Raw genomic sequence first — 18323 nt, 5'->3', positions numbered from 1 at the left:
TCGGGCTCCTCTGCTGGGAGCCCGCTTCTTCCTCTCCCACTCCCCCTGCTTGTGTTCCCTCTCTCGCTGGCTGTCTCTCTCTCTCTGTCAAATAAATAAATAAAATCTTTAAAAAAAATTGAAAATGAAAAGAAATGTATTTTTTGTCATTATTGCTATTCTGGTCATTCTACAATTTCTTTTTTTTTTTTTTTAACGATTTTTTATTATATTATGTTAGTCACCATACAGTACATCCCCGGTTTCTGATGTAAGGCTCGATCATTCATTGGTTGTGTATAACACCCAGGGCACCATGCAATACTTGCCCTCCTTACTACCCATCACCAGCCATTCCCATTCCCCCACCCCCCTCCCCTCTGAGGCCCTCAGTTTGTTTCTCATAGTCCATAGTCTCTCATGTTTTCATTCCCCCTTCTGATTACCCCCTTTCTTTATCCCTTTCTTCCCCTACCGATCATCCTAGTTCTTATGTTCCATAGATGAGAGAAATCATATGATAGTTGTCTTTCTCTGCTTGACTTATTTCACTTAGCATTATCTCCTCCAGTGCCGTCCATGTTGTAGCAAATGTTGAGAACTCGTTCTTTCTGATGGCTGAGTAATATTCCATTGTATATATGGACCACAACTTCTTAATCCAGTCATCTGTTGCAGGGCATCTCGGCTCCTTCCACGATTTAACTATTGTGGACATTGCTGCTATGAACATTGGGGTGCATATGGCCCTTCTCTTCACTACATCTGTATCTTTGGGGTAAACACCCAGTAGTGCAATGGCTGGATCATAGGGTAGCTCAATTTTTAACTTTTTTTTTTTTAGAGATTTTATTTATTTATTTGACAGAGATAGAGACAGCCAGCGAGAGAGGAAACACAAGCAGGGGGAGTGGGAGAGGAAGAAGCAGGCTCATAGCGGAAGAGCCTGATGTGGGGCTCGATCCCATAACGCCGGGATCACGCCCTGAGCCGAAGGCAGACGCTTAACTGCTGTGCCACCCAGGCGCCCCTCAATTTTTAACTTTTTAAGGGACCTCCACACTGTTTTCCAGGGTGGCTGTACCAACTTGCATTCCCACCAACAATGTAGGAGGGATCCCCTTTCTCCACATCCTCTCCAACAATTGTTGTCTCTTGCCTTGTCTATTTTTGCCATTCTAACTGGCATAAGGTGGGTTCTCAGTGTGGTTTTGATTTGAATTTCCTTGATGGCTAATGATTTTGAACATTTTTTCATGTGTCTGTTAGCCATTTGTATGTCATCATTGGAAAAGTGTCTGTTCATATCTTCTGCCCATTTTTTGATTTGTTTATTTGTTTCTCGTGTATTGAGTTTGAGAAGTTCTTTGTAGATCTTGGATACCAGTCCTTTATCTGTAGTGTCATTTGCAAATATATTCTCCCATTCCGTGGGCTGCCTCTTAGTTTTTCTGACTGTTTCCTTGGCTGTGCAGAAACTTTTAATCTTGATGAAGTCCCATAAATTCATTTTATCTTTTGTTTCTCTTGCCTTTGGGGATGTGTCATGAAAAAGTTTGCTTTGGCCGATGTCGTAGAGGTTGCTGCCTATGTTCTCCTCTAAAATTTTGATGGATTCCTGTCTCACATCGAGGTCTTTCATCCATTTGGAGTTTATTTTTGTGTATGGTGTGAGAGAGTGGTCAAGTTTCATTCTTTTGCATGTAGCTGTCCAATTTTCCCAGCACCATTTATTGAAGAGACTGTCTTTTTCCCACCGGATGTTTTTTCCTGCTTTATCAAATATTAGTTGCCCAAAGAGCCGAGGGTCCATTTCTGGGCTCTCTATTCTGTTCCATTGGTCTATGTGTCTGTTTTTGTGCCAGTACCATGCTGTCTTTGTGATCACAGCTTTGTAGTACAGGTCGAAATCCAGCATTGTGATGCCCCCAGCTTTGTTTTTCCTTTTCAACAGTTCCTTGGAGATTCGGGGCCTTTTCTGTTTCCATACAAATTTAAGGACTATTTGTTCCAGTTCTTTGAAAAATGTCCTCGGTATTTTGATCGGGATAGCATTGGAAGTGTAGATTGCTCTGGGTAGCATGGACATTTTAACTATGTTAATTCTTCCGATCCATGAGCATGGAATATTTTTCCATCTTTGTATGTCTTCCTCAATGTCTTTCAAGAGTGATTTATAGTTTCTAGAATATAGGTCCTTTACGTCTCTGGTTAAGTTAATTCCAAGGTAACGTATGGTTTTTGGTGCTATTGTAAATGGGATGGATTCCCTAATTTCTCTTTCTTCGGTCTCGTTATTCGTGTATAGAAATGCAACTGATTTCTGAGCATTGATTTTGTATCCTGCCATGTTACTGAATTGCTCTATAACTTCTAATAGTTTGGGAGTGGCTTCTTTTGGGTTTCCCATATAGAGTATCATGTCATCTGCAAAGAGAGACATTTTGACTTCTTCTTTGCCGATTTGGATATCTTTGATCCCTTTTTGTCGTCTGATTGCTGTTGCAAGGACTTCTAGTACTATGTTGAATAATAGTGGCGAGAGTGGGCATCCTTGTCGAGTTCCTGATCTTAAGGGAAAGGCTTCCAGCTTTTCCCCATTGAGAATAATATTTGCAGTAGGCTTTTCATAGATGGCTTTTATGAGATTGAGAAATGTACTTTCTATTCCTACACTCTGAAGGGATTTAATCAGGAAAGGATGCTGTATTTTGTCAAATGCTTTTTCGGCATCGATTGAGAGGATCATATGGTTCCTGAGTCTTTTCTTGTTGATGTGATGTATCACGCTGATTGATTTGCGAATATTGAACCACGCTTGCATCCCAGGTATGAATCCCACTTGATCGTGATGGATAATCCTTTTAATGTACTGTTGGATTCTATTAGCAAGTATCTTGTTGAGGATTTTGGCGTCCATATTCATTAGGGAGATCGGTCTGTAATTCTCCTTTTTGAGGGGGTCTTTGCCTGGTTTGGGGATCAAGGTAATATTGGCCTCATAGAATGAGTTTGGTAGCTTTCCTTCTGTTTCTATTTTTTGAAATAGCTTTAGGAGAATAGGTATTATTTCTTCTTTGAATGTTTGGTAGAGTTCCCCAGGAAAACTGTCCGGGCCTGGAGTTTTGTTATTTGGAATGTTGTTTATCACTGACTCAATCTCTTCATAATTAATTGGCCTGTTTAAGAAATCAATTTCTTCCAGTTTCAATCTTGGTAGTTTATAGGTTTCCAGGAAGGATTCCATCTCTTCCAGATTGCTTAGTTTATTGGCATATAGCTGTTGATAAAAATTTCTAATAATCCTTCCAATTTCAATGGTGTTCGTCATGACCTCTCCTTTTTCATTCATAATTTTAATAATCTGTGTCCTTTCTCTTTTCTTTTGGATAAGTGTTGCCAGTGGTCTGTCAATTTTATTGATTCTCTCAAAGAACCAGCTTCTAGTCCTGTTGATCTGCTCTACTGTACTTCTGGTTTCTGCTTGATTGATTTCAGCTCTAATTTTGGTCAACTGTTTCCTCGTGCGTGGATTAGGCCTGTCCCTCTGTTGCTGTTCCAGCTTCTTGAGGTGAGAATATAAAAACTGCATTTTAGATTTTTCTATTCTTTTGAGTGAGGCTTGGATGGCTGTGTATTTCCCCCTTAGGACTGCCTTTGCAGTATCCCATAGGTTTTGGACTGTTGTATTTTCATTCTCATTGGTCTCCATAAATTGTTTAATTTGATTTTTGATTTCCTGGTTTATCGAGTCATTCCTGAGCAGGATGGTTCTTAGTCTCCAAGTGTTTGAGTTTCTTCCAAATATTTCCTTGTGGTTGAGTTCCAATTTCAGAGTGCTGTGGTCTGAGAATATGCAGGGGATAATTTCAATCTTTTGGTATCGGTTGAGACCTGTTTTGTGTCCCAGAAAATGGTCTATTCTTGAGAATGTTCCATGGGCATTAGAATAGAATGAGTATTCTTTGGTTCTGGGGTGTAGTGTTCTATATATATCTATGAGGTCCAACTCATCAAGTATGGCATTCAAATCCTTTGATTCTTTGCTTAGTTTTTGCCAGGGTGTTCTGTCTAATTCTGATAGTGGAGTGTTGAGGTCCCCTACTATTAATGTATTTTTATTTATATGTCTCTTTATTCTGGTTAAGAGTTGGCTTGTGTATCTTGCTGCTCCCCTGTTGGGGGCATATATATTTATAATTGTCATATCCACTTGTTGAATACTTCCTTTAAGAATAATATAGTGCCCTTCTGCGTCTCTAACTATAGTCTGTAGTTTAAAATCCAATTTATCTGATATGAGAATTGCTACCCCAGCTTTCTTTTGAGGTCCATTTGCGTGAAAGATGGTACTCCATCCCCTTACTCTCAGTCTGAATGCATCTTTGGGTTCGAAATGAGTCTCTTGTAGACAGCAAATGGATGGGTCATTTCTTTTTATCCAGTCTGCAACCCTGTGGCGTTTCATGGGAGCATTTAAGCCATTAACATTAAGACTGAGTACTGAGAGATATGATTTTAATGATGCCATGTTGCCAGTAAAGTCTTTGTTTGTATTGGCTGTGACCTTCTGTTCTGTATCCCTCTTGGGGCCTTTTTACTTTTATGGAACCCCCCGTTATATCTCCTGTAGGGCTGGTTTCGTGGTTACGAAATTGGTTAGTGACCGGCGATTCTGAAATGTCTTTATTTCTCCGTCAATTCTGAATGACAGCCTTGCTGGATAAAGGATCCTTGGCTGCATGTTTTTCTCTGAAAGAGCTTTAAATATGCTCCCCCAACCCTTTCTCTCATTCCAGGTCTGTGTAGACAGGTCTGACGTAATTCTGATGCCTTTGCCTTGGTACGTGAGATATTTCTTTGCCCTGGCCGCTTTCAATACTGTATCCTTGGATCTAATATTTGCGAATGCACTATGACGTGACGTGGTGTAGGTTTGTCGTGGTTGAGCTTGGGAGGGGTCCTCTCTGCCTCTTGGACACGAATGTTTGTTTCCCTTGCTAGATTAGGGAAGTTTTCAGCTACAATTTGTTCAAATATCTCTTCTAGACCTCTGTTTTTCTCCACCCCCTCGGGTATGCTGATGATTCTAACATTGGATCGTTTCATTGAGTCAGTAATCTCCCGTAACCTACATTCGTAGGCTTGGATTTTTTTAAGAGCAGCTTCTATTTTGGTTTTTTTCCTCTATTAACCCATCCTCCAATTCACTAACCCGTTCCTCTGCTTCTGTGACCCTGGCCGCCAGAGCCTCTAGTTTTGCCTGCATTTGGCTCATAGAATTTTTAAATCTGTCAGATTCACTCTCATTTCTGTCCTTAGGGATTCTATATTCTCAGTAACCTTTTCGTTAATACTTTTTTCAATTCTACTCATCATTTTGACCATCATTACTCTGAATTCCATTTCTGATACTTTGGTTAAATCCATATCCATTATTTCTGTGGCAGAGGCCACAGACTCACTGTCTTTTCTTTGCTGGGGGGGGGGGGGCTTCTCCTTCTTGTCATTCTGATGAGGAGACGTTGTGGGGTTGTCCAGAGCCCAAATTATTGACTGGGTCCCAGGCCGTGCCCCTTGTTTTATAGGGATCTTAGGGATGTGGGCTTCTTCTTTAAAGATTTTATTTATTTATTTATGTGGCAGCCAACCAGTGAGAGGGAACAGAAGCAGGGGAGTGGGAGAGGAAGAAGCAGGCTCCCAGCGGAGGAGCCCGATGAGGGACTCCTTTCCGGAACGCCGGGATCACGCCCTAAGCTGGAGACAGGCGCTCAATGACTGCGCCACCCAGGCACCTGGGTTGTGGGCTTCTTGATTTTTCAGCCTGCCTTCTGTGTTCTGGGGGAGGGGCCTGCCATGCCGATACTCAGGCAACCCTGTTTGGGTAGAGTCTCAGCGTCCCCTGCGAGGGGGCATGGGGATGGGCACGCTGTGAGCTGGTATTTCCAGGCTTTTGTTCTCTGGCGGCTTTCCCTGGCGGTCTGCTGTGCCTCTTCTGAGAGTCAGAGCAGCAGCGGCCGAATTTCAGCCTCTGTCTCAGAACAGAGGGATTGCGGCCCGTTCTCTACTAATGTTCTGGCCACTTTAACTCTGTTACTGTTGGTGCTACTCAACCCTGCAGCGTCCCGGGATGTGCGCCCCACACCCGGCGTCCCAGCCCTCACTTCCAGGGCCGGCGCGTCTCTGTCCTTTGTGTTCCTAACTCCGCCAGCCGCCAGCCACCCCGCGCGTGCTCCGGAAGCTCCCGGTCTCAGTCTGGATCCAGTGAGCGCACCGGGATTCCGGTGTTCCGCGAGATGCCTGGTGGCGCGCGCACCCGGCTCACGGTCTCAGTCTGCTGTTTTGCGGGTGCCGTCCGCGAGCCCCGCCCGCTCTCCCGTGCAAGTGGCTACCGCTTCCCGGCGCCCGAACACGGCGGCTCCCTCCCCCTTCCGTTTATCTTCCGATATCTGTGCATGGTTTCGTGGCTCCCTGCTTCGTACCTCAATACTCAGCGCTGGAGATGTTCATTTGTAGAGATCCAGATGCATCTTCCTGCGTCTCAGGCTGGTTCCGTGGTTGTTTAGGCTGATCTGGTACCTATCCAGCTCAACTCGGGGGACCGGCTGAAAAAGGTGTCTCCTACTCCTCCGCCATCTTAACTCCGCAACCATTCTACAATTTCTAACTGAGAAATGAATGTGTCTCAGATAGTTATCCAGTTATTAAATATACAGCAGTGAAGAAAGTGGTCAAAATCATGCCATTGTGTAACTAATGTTCTAATGTGAAGGAGACATGACAGAAGCTCATGAAAAATTGTATATAACATGTCAGATGGAGATAAGTGCTATAAAAATATTAACAGAGAGGAGAAGAGAGGACAAAGAACAAATGTAATTTGGGGTATTACTTGATTTAGTAGAGTCAGGGAAGTCTTGCTATCTGGGAAGCCATGTGGGAAAGGACCCATGTGGGGAGGAGTACAGTGTAGTATGGGAAGTTGGGGAAGGTCGTGTTCCAGGTAAAGTTACCTGTCAGTGAAATGCCCTGAGTTTGGAATATGCTTGCTGTGTCCATAGTACAGAAGTGAGGCCTGTGTGGTTGAAGAGATGGAAGCAAGTACAGAGGAGTAAGAGATGAAGCCAGCGAGAATGCAGGGACAGATCACAGGGACCTTGCAGGTGTGTTATTGGCTATTACTCTGAGTGAGATGGGAAGCTACGGGGGGGACTTTTGTTTACTTTTGTTTTGATTTATAGGGAAAAATGAAATGGCCAAATTATTTAAAAAATAAAAGAATTACCATATGATCCAGTGATTCTGCTACTGGGTATTTACTCAAAGAATACTAAAACACTAATTAAAAAAGAAATATGCACCTGTATGTTTATTGCAACATTAGTTACAGTAGCAAAATTATGGAAGCAAGAAACATCTCAAGTGTCCGTCCATAGATGAATGGATAAAGAAGTTGTGGTATCTCTCTCTCTCTCTATCCATCCATCCATCCATCCATCCATCCATCCATCCATTCACACACAATGGAATATTCCTCAGCCATAAAAATAAATTAAATCTTGTTGTTTGCAACAACATGGATGGATCTCGAGAGTATAATGCTAAGTGAAATAAGTCAGAAAAAGACAAATGTCATGTGATTTTATTCATATATGGAATTTAAGAAACAAAACAAATGAACAAAGAAAAATGAGACAAACCAAAAAAAAAAGGCTCTTAACTACAGAGAACAAACAGATGGTTACCCGAGGGGAGGTAGGGGAGGATGGATGAAATAGGTGAAGGAGATTAAGAGTACACTTACTATGATGAGCACTGACTAATGTACAGAATTGTTGAATCAGTGTATTGTACACATGAGACTAATATAACACTGTACGTTAACTATACTGGAATTAAAATACAAAATAAAATTAAAAAGTAAAAAGCAAAAAAGGTATTTTCAGTGAAAAAATGTAAACAATGCTAATGGTCTTATAGAGAAAATTGCATGTGTTTGTTCTGGACAATAATTCAAGTGGAAAATGCACAAAAGTTACTATATAATGTTGAGCAAAGTAAATTGGTCAGACTTTCCTTTCAATGTGATGTATTTACTGTGTGAAAAACTGACCATAGGTAGGCAGAGATGGATGCTGGGAAACCAGTTAGGAGACCATTTCAGTGGAGGAGTGATCCTAGCTGGCTTGGACTTAGTGGTGAATGTGGTGAGAAGTGTTTGGGTCTCAACAGATTTCACAGTTATATCTATTAATGTAAAATGTAAGAGAGATAGAGACTTCAACATATGGACTTTGAATTGGAGTAGAATAAAGTTTTCATTTGTTGAAGTAGAAAGGACAATTGGAGGCACAGGTGTAAGGGATAAAACACGAGGTTGTGTTTAGAACTGTGATGCCCATTACACATACGTAGGAAGACAAGGGATACATGTCTGAATTGCAAGGGAGGCATCAGAGCTGCAGCCATAAGTGTGAACATTATTAGTGCAAGTCAGCTATTTACAGTCCAGTGACTGGAGTTGAAATCACAGGGAGCTACTTAGAGACTGAGCTCATGAGGCCAGAGAGTTAGAACATTGAGAGAAGACAGTCCTATGTCCAAGTAAGGACAGTATTTGAACAAAGGAGGAACGAATGATCAGTTGTGTTAGATGTGGTTGACTTACTGTGTAAGTGGAAGTTGAGAAATGATACTGGATTTAGCTCCATAAAGAAAACTGATAATTTTGACAGTGGAGGCCCACACCCTATGCCTGTTAGAAGTCATAAATTAAGGTAATAAATTCTTAAATAATCTCTACTTCTGGCTTGACACCGCCCCCCTCCCCACAAAACTTCATAATGAAGCAATAAAATAGAAAAGTACGTGTCTAAATTTTGTCAAATTATCAAAGATGAGCCACAGGTGATACAGGAAAAAAAAAGCAGAAATGACATATTGTGCTGCTAGGCAACCATACATTTTTCTGCAGGATTCTACTGTATTCATCCTGAGAGGAAGAATTGGTGTAGTGAATTTGCCTTTTCTGCTGTTTAGATACTCAAATCCACCATTCAGTTCAGGTTTTGATGACAGCACATTCAGAAACCACAAACTCACAGCATCTGGATGCAGGCAATGCTTTTTTGAGAACAAAATCTAGGAGATGTGGAGAAGGATTCCCAGGGCCAGAACAGTGTTAAATAATGGAGCAAATGTTTTATTCATAATGTGCTAAAGATTAGATCCCAAATGATGGAGGCATCCATGTATTCTTTAATGACATTTCTCAAGTTTGGGAGGAAGGTTAGGACTTAATGATGTGGACACGCTCCCAAATTTAAGTATATGTGATTGTTCGTGAACATCTCAAACCGTACTCTAGGGTTGGCATGGCTAAAGATAAGAGTGAGCAGGACTGGAGACTGTGCTCCCTTAGGATTCCCTTTGCTCCCTCTAATGTCACTGCTTCTGCACGGGGAATACATACAGAACACAGCAATCCTGGGCTTGAGCAAACTGCACATGTTACAGCTGATACTACTTCTTATGTTTTTGTTTTTCATATAGAAGGATGTAGATACTGGGGAGAAAAAGTCAGGGCTTGGGAGTGAGTTAGTTAATTCCTTCTTTATTTCATGCCACTTTCTCCTTCCTAGAACTAAGTATCTGGCATCATTTTTATGCACTCCTGATACCCAGAGTAGGGGCAAAGCCTACTTTCTGGGGATTGAATCTAGCACAACTGCATATTTTGTTTAAGGCTACTTCTCAGATACTTATATTTTTTGTGACAAGTCAAAGAAATTAAAATTAGAATGAGGAGATTTAATGAGAAGAAAAATAATTTTCTTTGCTCAATGGAATTCATAAAAGTGGCTTTTAGAATTCAGGTATCTGAGATACTTATTTTTCCATGCATTTGAAGTTGAATATTATGCTGCGTATGAAAGTCAAGAAATTATTTTATGAAATGAATTTAATCATTTTAGTTTGATTGCATAAAAATCTGTTATCAGAAGCTATGGCAAATTGATTTTTGGATGAAGAGGGATTTCCAAGGCATTAAGCGATTTGCTTTTGCTTGTCAGCAAGACAGAAGCAAGAAATATTTTATCTCATTTGGGTCTGTGGTTCTTGTTTGGTTCATTAGTTTTCATTCAAGTTCATCTACATGCCACAGTTAATACACTAATGCTTTAATGAGTGTGTATAAATAAGATGAGGCAGAATCTGGTCTATAAATTCCCAAGATATAATTGCTTTTATAATGTATATAGTTTTCTTTCTTCTAATTATTTTTAATTAATATAGAATATAAGTCAAACTAGTACTTTTCATATACAAATGTATGTGTTGTCACTGCATTATCTGGAGCTCTAGAAATTTGTATAATTAGAATTTATGTAAATGATCGTTTAATGATCACAAAGTCTAAGTGTAATAAAACTTGAAAACTTTCATGCAGATTTATTTAAATACCGACTCCCTTCTATAATTGTTCAGCTTCTCCACTTCTCATTACAGGAATAAACAGCTTCTTTATTCCATGGAAACTTTATTGATTTTTCTATTTTAACATATATCATGTTTATTACAGTTTTAATGTAATTTTAATAATGAAAGCAGGAGCTCCTTAGGGGCAAAGGACAATAAAACATTCATGGGTGTTTTCAGTAAAAAGTACAATGAATAAGGCCAAGTAAGCTTAGCAAGTATTTGTTGACTCTTACTATGATCCTCTTCTTTCCACCTAGTAAATCCTTTTCCCTCCCCTTCCTGTGTCTCTTCTCTCAGTACCTAGTGCTATAAGCTTATAGCCTTATATATGTTTGTTATATTCTTTCAGAATTCATCTGGCTTATAGCTACATCTGCTACTTCCAAAGTGTACAGTCATATATTTAGCCTTGTCCTCTCAATTGTACTCTATCCCATATGTAAAATTGTTACATAAGTTTCCACATCTCTCCCACATATTTCCCCTGCTCTCCTAATTGCTCTTACTGCCTACAATCTGGCCTATTGCTATAACTGCTTCTTAATTTGTCTCCTTGAATTTATTATCTTTTGTTTCACGCATTTATTCTAACACCACATTTTTTCCCCTAAAATACCAATTTAATCATATCACTCTTCTGTTTTAAAATATGTACTACATATGGTCCTCTACTATCTGGTAGTCACTGTGCAACTTAACCTCCATTTCCAGCCACAGTTCTCACAGTGTCCCACACCATACTGGGCCTCCAGATGTGCCAAAGGTTTACCTACCTTGGTGTCTTTTGTTATGATTCATCTTTATCTCGAAAAAATATTCTCTCATTTATTCTTTTGTCAATCTTCAACAGCTAGTTCAAATACGAAGCCTTTCTGCAGTTGGAATGAGTCTCATTCTTTCGAAAATCACATTTTATTTAAATTTTCTGTCATACCTGGGAAATAGTAATTTCTGTAAATATGTATCTCTCCTACCTTATTTTAATCTTCCTAAAGACAAATAAGATGTAGTTCTCCCCTTAGTGGAACTCATCTTCTAGCGTGAGTGATGGTAATGTTCTCCAACCTCATCCTTCTTTCCTGACTCACGCTCTGTTTCCGTACCATATTGACAAGATACAGGGAAAGCTTGTATCTCTGTGATGAACTCTCTGGACTTACGACACTGTAAAAAGTGAACCCAGCTCATAGTTCTGTTGTTATACCAATTTTTGGCAAGCAGTCAGGGTCAGTAATGCAATTTACAAAATAGTACTCGAAGATTAACATTTAATTATTTTCCTAACATCTTGTTTTCTTTTGTTGTTGTTGAGCTACTTCTGTTTGCACAATTAACCAGAAGGCTCCTACTAATAGCGACCATTGTCTTACCTCTTTTGTCTCTCCCTGCCCATAGTACCTAACAGAGGTTTGTAAACAGCAAGATCCAGCTAAGCAACTAGGTTTTTTGTGTCTTTATTATTTCATTCCTTCAATTCTTGTCATGAATCTGTCAATGCATATCCGTTACAGTTGCATAATACAGACATTATAAGCTCCAAATCTCTCTACATATATGTCCACTAAAATTTCCATAATTAAATTTATAGATAGTTAGGTGAATATATTCTCCTCCATCATTTATACAATAATTTAAATTTTTTGACCTGTGTTTTAGAAACTATTTTTCTATTCATGTCTTTTCCTTTTTGGCTCAGATTTGGTCAACATCTTTGAAAAATACAACACATTCCAAAATAGGGTGTGAGCAAACAAATAGAAATACCTATAATATGGGTACTAAGTTTCTCAAAAGACATGGGTTTGAAAATAAAGTTTTCCCTCTGTAGGAAAAGACAGATTATTCTGTTAGCATAGTAACAAGTAACCAAAAGATGTAAGTTTTCATTTCTGTGGTACTAAAGCCCAGAAGTGTGATGACCAGGCCATGTGACAGTTACATATTTAGGTTTGTATGAAACTGCCAAACTGTTTCCCAGAGTATCTGTTCCATTTTATATTCCCAAAAGCAACGTATGAGAGAGTCCGTTTTGCTACATCCTTGCCAGCATTTTGCATAATCTTTACTTTAAAAAATTTATTCCTTCTAGGGGCGCCTGGTTGGCTCAGTCTGTTAAACATATGCCTTCGGCTCAGGTCATGACCCCAGGGTCCTGGGATTGAGCCCCACATCAGGTTCCTTGCTCAGTGGGGAGCCTGCTTCTCCCCTGCCTGCCACTCCCCCTGCTTATGCTCGCTCTGTCCCTCTCTCTGTCAAATAAAGAAATAAAATCTTTATAAAAAACAAGTAACTTTATTCATTCTAATAGGTGTGTAGAGATCGTCCATCATGGCCTTAATGTGTGTTTTTCCTGTGGCTAGTGATGCTGAGTATCTTTTTCTGTGCACATTTGCCATCTGCATATTCTTTTCAGTGATTTTTTTTCTGGATATAAATAACTATGTCAGATACATGGTTTTTAAATATTTCTCAGTCTATAGCTCATCTTTCCATTTTCTTAAAGTCTTTGGCAGAGAAAAAATTTTTAATATTAATGAAGTCCAATTTATCCATTTTTTTTTCTTGTATAGATTGTGCTCTTGGCGTTATACCTAAGAATTCTTTACCAAACCATAGGTCTGAAAGATGTTCTTCTATTTTTACTTCTGAATGCTTTATACTTTTATATTTAATACTCAAACATTTTTTTCCATATTGAGTTAACTTTTGTATAAGGTGTAAGATTTAAGATGGGGTTCATTATGGACAAATTATGATATAAATTCCATCAAAATAATAACATATATACTATAGAAATAAGACAATTTACCTAAAATACCAATAAATAAAAGGTAGGATTTTTTAAGTAAAAAGTAGGAGTCACAAAGCTATATTTACCTTGAAGACAAATATGTAATAAATTTAATTTAATAATGAATTTATTCACTAACATACTATGTTCAGAAAGGATCTCAGACAACTTAATTTTAACTATTTTACAATGAATCCCTGGAATTCATAGTAAGTGGAGTAAAGAAGTCTTCAAAAGGGCTTGTAAGCAAGATGTATTTTGCCATGACAGTTTAATTTATTTCCTGTTGTTAAGCTGCTGTTGTTTTTCTTTCTGCAGACATTTGTCTAAAATATACTATATAATTATGTTTATTATGAATCAGAAAGAAAATAACAATTTAGAAAGTAGAAGTAAAAAAATCTGCATTTTATATTTAAAAATATTTTAACTAATTAATTAATTAATTAATTTTTGAGAGGGGGGGTTAGGGAGGGACAGAGGGAAACGGAGAGAGAGACTCTTAAGCAGGCTCTATGCCCAGTGCAGAGCCCAACACAGGGCTCAATCTCAGAACCCTGAGATCACAACCTGAGCCAAAATCAAGAGTCAGACACCTAGCCAACTAAGCCACCCAGGTGCCCTAAAAATATTTTAATAGTAATCAGTTACATCCAAGAAATTGCTTGTAATGGTTACAATTTTTGTGACCCTGTTTGTTGCTAATGGTCAGTCATTCCTGCAAATAAGGTGAATATTAATAAATATGCAAACAGGGGCACTTGGGTGGTTCAGTTGGTTAAGTGTCTGCCTTCGCTCAGGCCATGACCCCACCATCCTGGGAATGAGCTTTCTGCTCACTGGGGAATCTGCTTCTTGCTCTGCCCCTCCCCCTGCTTGTTCTCTCTCTCTCTCTCACTCTGTGCTCTCTCTCTCTCAAATAAATAAAATCTTTGAATAAATAAATTAATAAGTGTTCAAATAGAGTAAACTTTATACAAATCCTATGAGTGTTATTTCAAAAATAACAACTTTTGGATGCAAAATTGTCCTTAAGGCAGTCCTGTTAATCTTGCTAGGATATCCAATGTGATACTGTTTCAATATCAGTAATAATCTGGCATTTATAAGTGTCTAATAATTTCAATATCAGTAATAATCTGGCATTTATAAGTGTCTAATAATTTCCTAGGACTCAGTTCCATGTAAATGCTACTAAACTTAATATTTTTAATTATAAGAAATGTAAATAAAGTGTTATTAAAAATAAAGAATATTTAATGCTTTGGAAATTCCTGAGAATTCTGACTTTTGTTCTCAAATGCCAATAATTAATAGCTGTTGTGAATTTAGAAAGAATAAGTTATAAATTATTCAGTTAAAGGTAGAACAAGTTAAAAAGTAAGATTTAACTAAGAAAATAAGTTTACTACAATTTAAAAGGTATAAATCCAAAGGAAAACATTGGAAGAAGACTATAAACATCCCTACTTGACAAAAACAGATAAAAAAATAAAACAAACAATACATTTAACATAAGAAATATAATAAATATAAAATATTTTAGCAGAATTGAGACCAAATACTTAGTTATAACAATAAATGTGGATAGGCTTAATTCACCTATTGAAGTAAATAAAAATTGAGGGAATAAGGACCAAAGTTTAATGCTGAAGTGAAGTTTATGTATGCCCCTTCACCTTGCCACTCTCCATACCACCTTAGCAAGCTTTGAATACTAATAAATAGCAATCTGCCACTGGAAGTGGGGCACAAGTTCTGAGAGAGGCACTCTCTGAGGTTCCGGGTAGTAGTGAAAGTCTGTATTTGAGGGCAAAACAGGAACATTACAAAAATCCCTCCAATAACCTAACCCTTTCATAGGCACAAAATGATGCTGGAGGAATTTGGAGTCAGTTGGACACTAAGGATAACCTTAGCAAGAACAAAATCTGAAAACAGCTTAAGTCTCAACTGATTAATTTAACCCCTACCAAATATCCAACAAAATCCTAGCAGCAAAAGAATGCATATTTCCTGACACAGGTAGTTATAGGCATGGATATAGATTTTTTTTAACCTCAATCTTTACTCTTCTACACACAATGTCCAGCTTTCAACAAAAAAAAAAGGAAAAAAAAAAACCCTCCATAGTAAAGAAATAGAAATAAACAGCACCAGACTCCTAGATAACCCAGATGCTGAAACTATCAGACAGCGAATATAAAATAATGGATTAGTATGGTTAAAGTCTCTAAAGGAAAAGAGTGGACAGTATGCATTAACAGATGTGAACTCTCAGCAGAGAGATGGAAACCACAAAACCCTAAAACTACTGAGATATGTTTCTCAAGTTAGTGAAATGTCAGATAGATGAAAATTTAAAGTATGACAACACATTCTCTCAGAGTATGTGTGAGGCAACAGGCACTCATACACTAGTGGTGGGAATGCATACTGGTACCATTCATTTGGAAGAGAATTTAAAATATTTAACAAAGCTCCAACTCAACCTAGCAATCCCACTTCTAGGAGTAAACCTCAACAAGGAGTAAACCTCAACAAAACGAAAACATTTTGATGAGTGTATTTATTGCAGCATTGTTTGCAAAAATTGGAAACCACTTATATGTCTATACAAAGGGGAATGGTTGAACAGACTACAATGGGAAGGATGTATCAAGTGACGTGGAGTGATTTTTAGAATATATATTGCTAAGTGATAAAAGCAAAATGAAAAGGTTATTTACTATACATTACCTTTCATGGAGAAAGAAAGAAAAGCAAGAATATATCTACCCCATTGCACAAAATTTAAAAAAAAAAAATTAAACCAGAAAGAAGTGAGAATGGTTATCTATAAGCACAAAGGATGGAGGGATGGAAACACAAAATGCACTGGGGATGACACTTCACTAAGTATACTTAAAAAAAAAAGACAGTTCTGACTTTTAAATCTACATTAATATTTCGTACACCTAATAAATACAATAAATGAAGGTGAAATTTTAAGTCTAAGAAAAAACTCTTAAATAAGAAGAGTATATAAACCTCCTCTCGTTCTGTCCCTCTCCCTACTCACCCACCACTCTCTCTGTCTTAAAAGTTTGGTTGAAAAAGTAAGAAAATATTGACAGTTGCTATATTGCTAACCTTTATTCTTTTTCATATTCTGACCAGCCCCGGGGAAATATACTTGAGTGGAATAGCACTGTACTCTGAGCTGGGATTCTTCAGTTCAGTTTTAAGAAAGTCGTAACCTTTATGATCTTCAAAGTCCACATCGCTGTGATGAGGGTACTGCTTTTTCTTTCTGGCAAGTATATTGAAGGATTTGTGAGATAATAAATTAACAGAATAATCCCTAAGAGAATAAGGCTAAATGAAAGCAATTCTACATTTGTGGTTTACTTTGGCAGCGAGGTGGCTGAATTATTAAATAAATTAGTGGGTAGCTAATCAGATCTATTGATGAAGATATCCAAAATCACCAATAACAAATTAACTACTGGCTTTTTCATTTGTTTTAATGTATTTAGTTAACTTGAGGTTTGATTGTTCAGTAGTCAGACAAAAGTGTCTTAAAGTGTTTGGATGGTAAAATTGTGTGGAACAGGTAGATTTTGAATCTAAAGGCATTCAATATTTGAAAGTTGAAGATGTTCAAATCCTACCTGTATTGTACTCTAAGCATGTGGCATAGCATATTTTTCTTAAGTTTCCTAAGCTTACGTATACTTACCATGAAACTGACTTAAGAATGAAGCATGAGAGACTGTGGACTCTGGGAAACAAACTGAGGGCCTCAGAGGGGAGGGGGGTGGGGAAATGGGATAGACTGGTGATGGGTAGTAAGGAGGGCACGTATTGCATGGTGCACTGGGTGTTACATGCAACTAATGAATCATCGAACTTTACATCGGAAACCGGGGATGTACTATATGGTGACTAACATAATAAAAAACATTAAAAAAAAAAGAATACTTAACTTAGCAGAATAATAGGACTGTACTTGACTAACAGTCGACACTCACTGACTTTTGACTATTGTTATTGTGTTATTATTTGATAATGATTTAAATCAATGAATTTGAAAACAGAAAAAAAATTGTAGGCCTTTTAATTTCAAGAGTCAGATCTTCATAAGAACTACAAAATAAATCAACCTACTAAGTCAAGAAAAAAAAGTAGAGAAAGAAATTCAGAAACAAAAAATGATAATGGAGAAATTAACTGCCCAAGAGTTATTTCAAAGAATCATGAGTCCTTTGCACATAATTTTGAGAGTATGGATATCATGTGTGATTTTTCTAGGATAAATATACATGACAAGAACTGATCCTATCAGGGTAGAAATCTAAGCAGAAATTACCATAGAAGAAATAAAGTTGTCAAAAATACACTCTTTACTTAAGGAACTTTACTTAAGGAACACAGGACTTGAATAAGCAGTCTTAGATAATAGTACAGTACCTATAAGTAATAGATAATTCTAATGACTTTTTAACTGTTTCTGAGAACAAAGGGAAATTGCAAATTATTTTTATGAAATTAGATTGGCATTTATTTCTGCTTTTATTGTTATTAAGTTGCATTGGATTTTTTATTTCATTGTTTCTTTATTCTTAATTTTGGATGCTTAGTTCCTTTATAATAATATTTCTTTTTTTCCGTCTTTATTGAGATATAATTGACATATAACATTGTGTAAGTTTAAGGTGTACATTGTGTTGATTTGATACATTTACATGTTGCATATGATTCTCACCCTGGTATTAGCTAACACCTCTCTCACAACCCATACTTCACCATTTCTTTTTTTCTGTGGTGGGAATATTTAAGTTATACTCTCTTAGCAACTTTCAAGTGTATAATACAGTTTTATTAGCTATTATCATAATGCTGTTCATTAGATTCCCAAGGCTTACTGATATTCTGACTGGAAGTTTGTATTCTTTAACCAACATCTCCGCATTTCTCCTACCTGCCAGCACCTGGTAACAACCATTCTTCTCACTATTTATATGAGTTAGGGTTTTTTAGATGCTACGTAAAGGTGATATGCAATATTTGTCTTTCTCTGCCAGACTTA

This window comes from Ursus americanus, chromosome 20 (genome assembly GCF_024610735.1).
Source record: "Ursus americanus isolate L20-20 chromosome 20, mUrsAme1.1.p, whole genome shotgun sequence".
Taxonomy (NCBI): domain Eukaryota; kingdom Metazoa; phylum Chordata; class Mammalia; order Carnivora; family Ursidae; genus Ursus; species Ursus americanus.
This window is presented reverse-complemented; position numbering follows the sequence as displayed.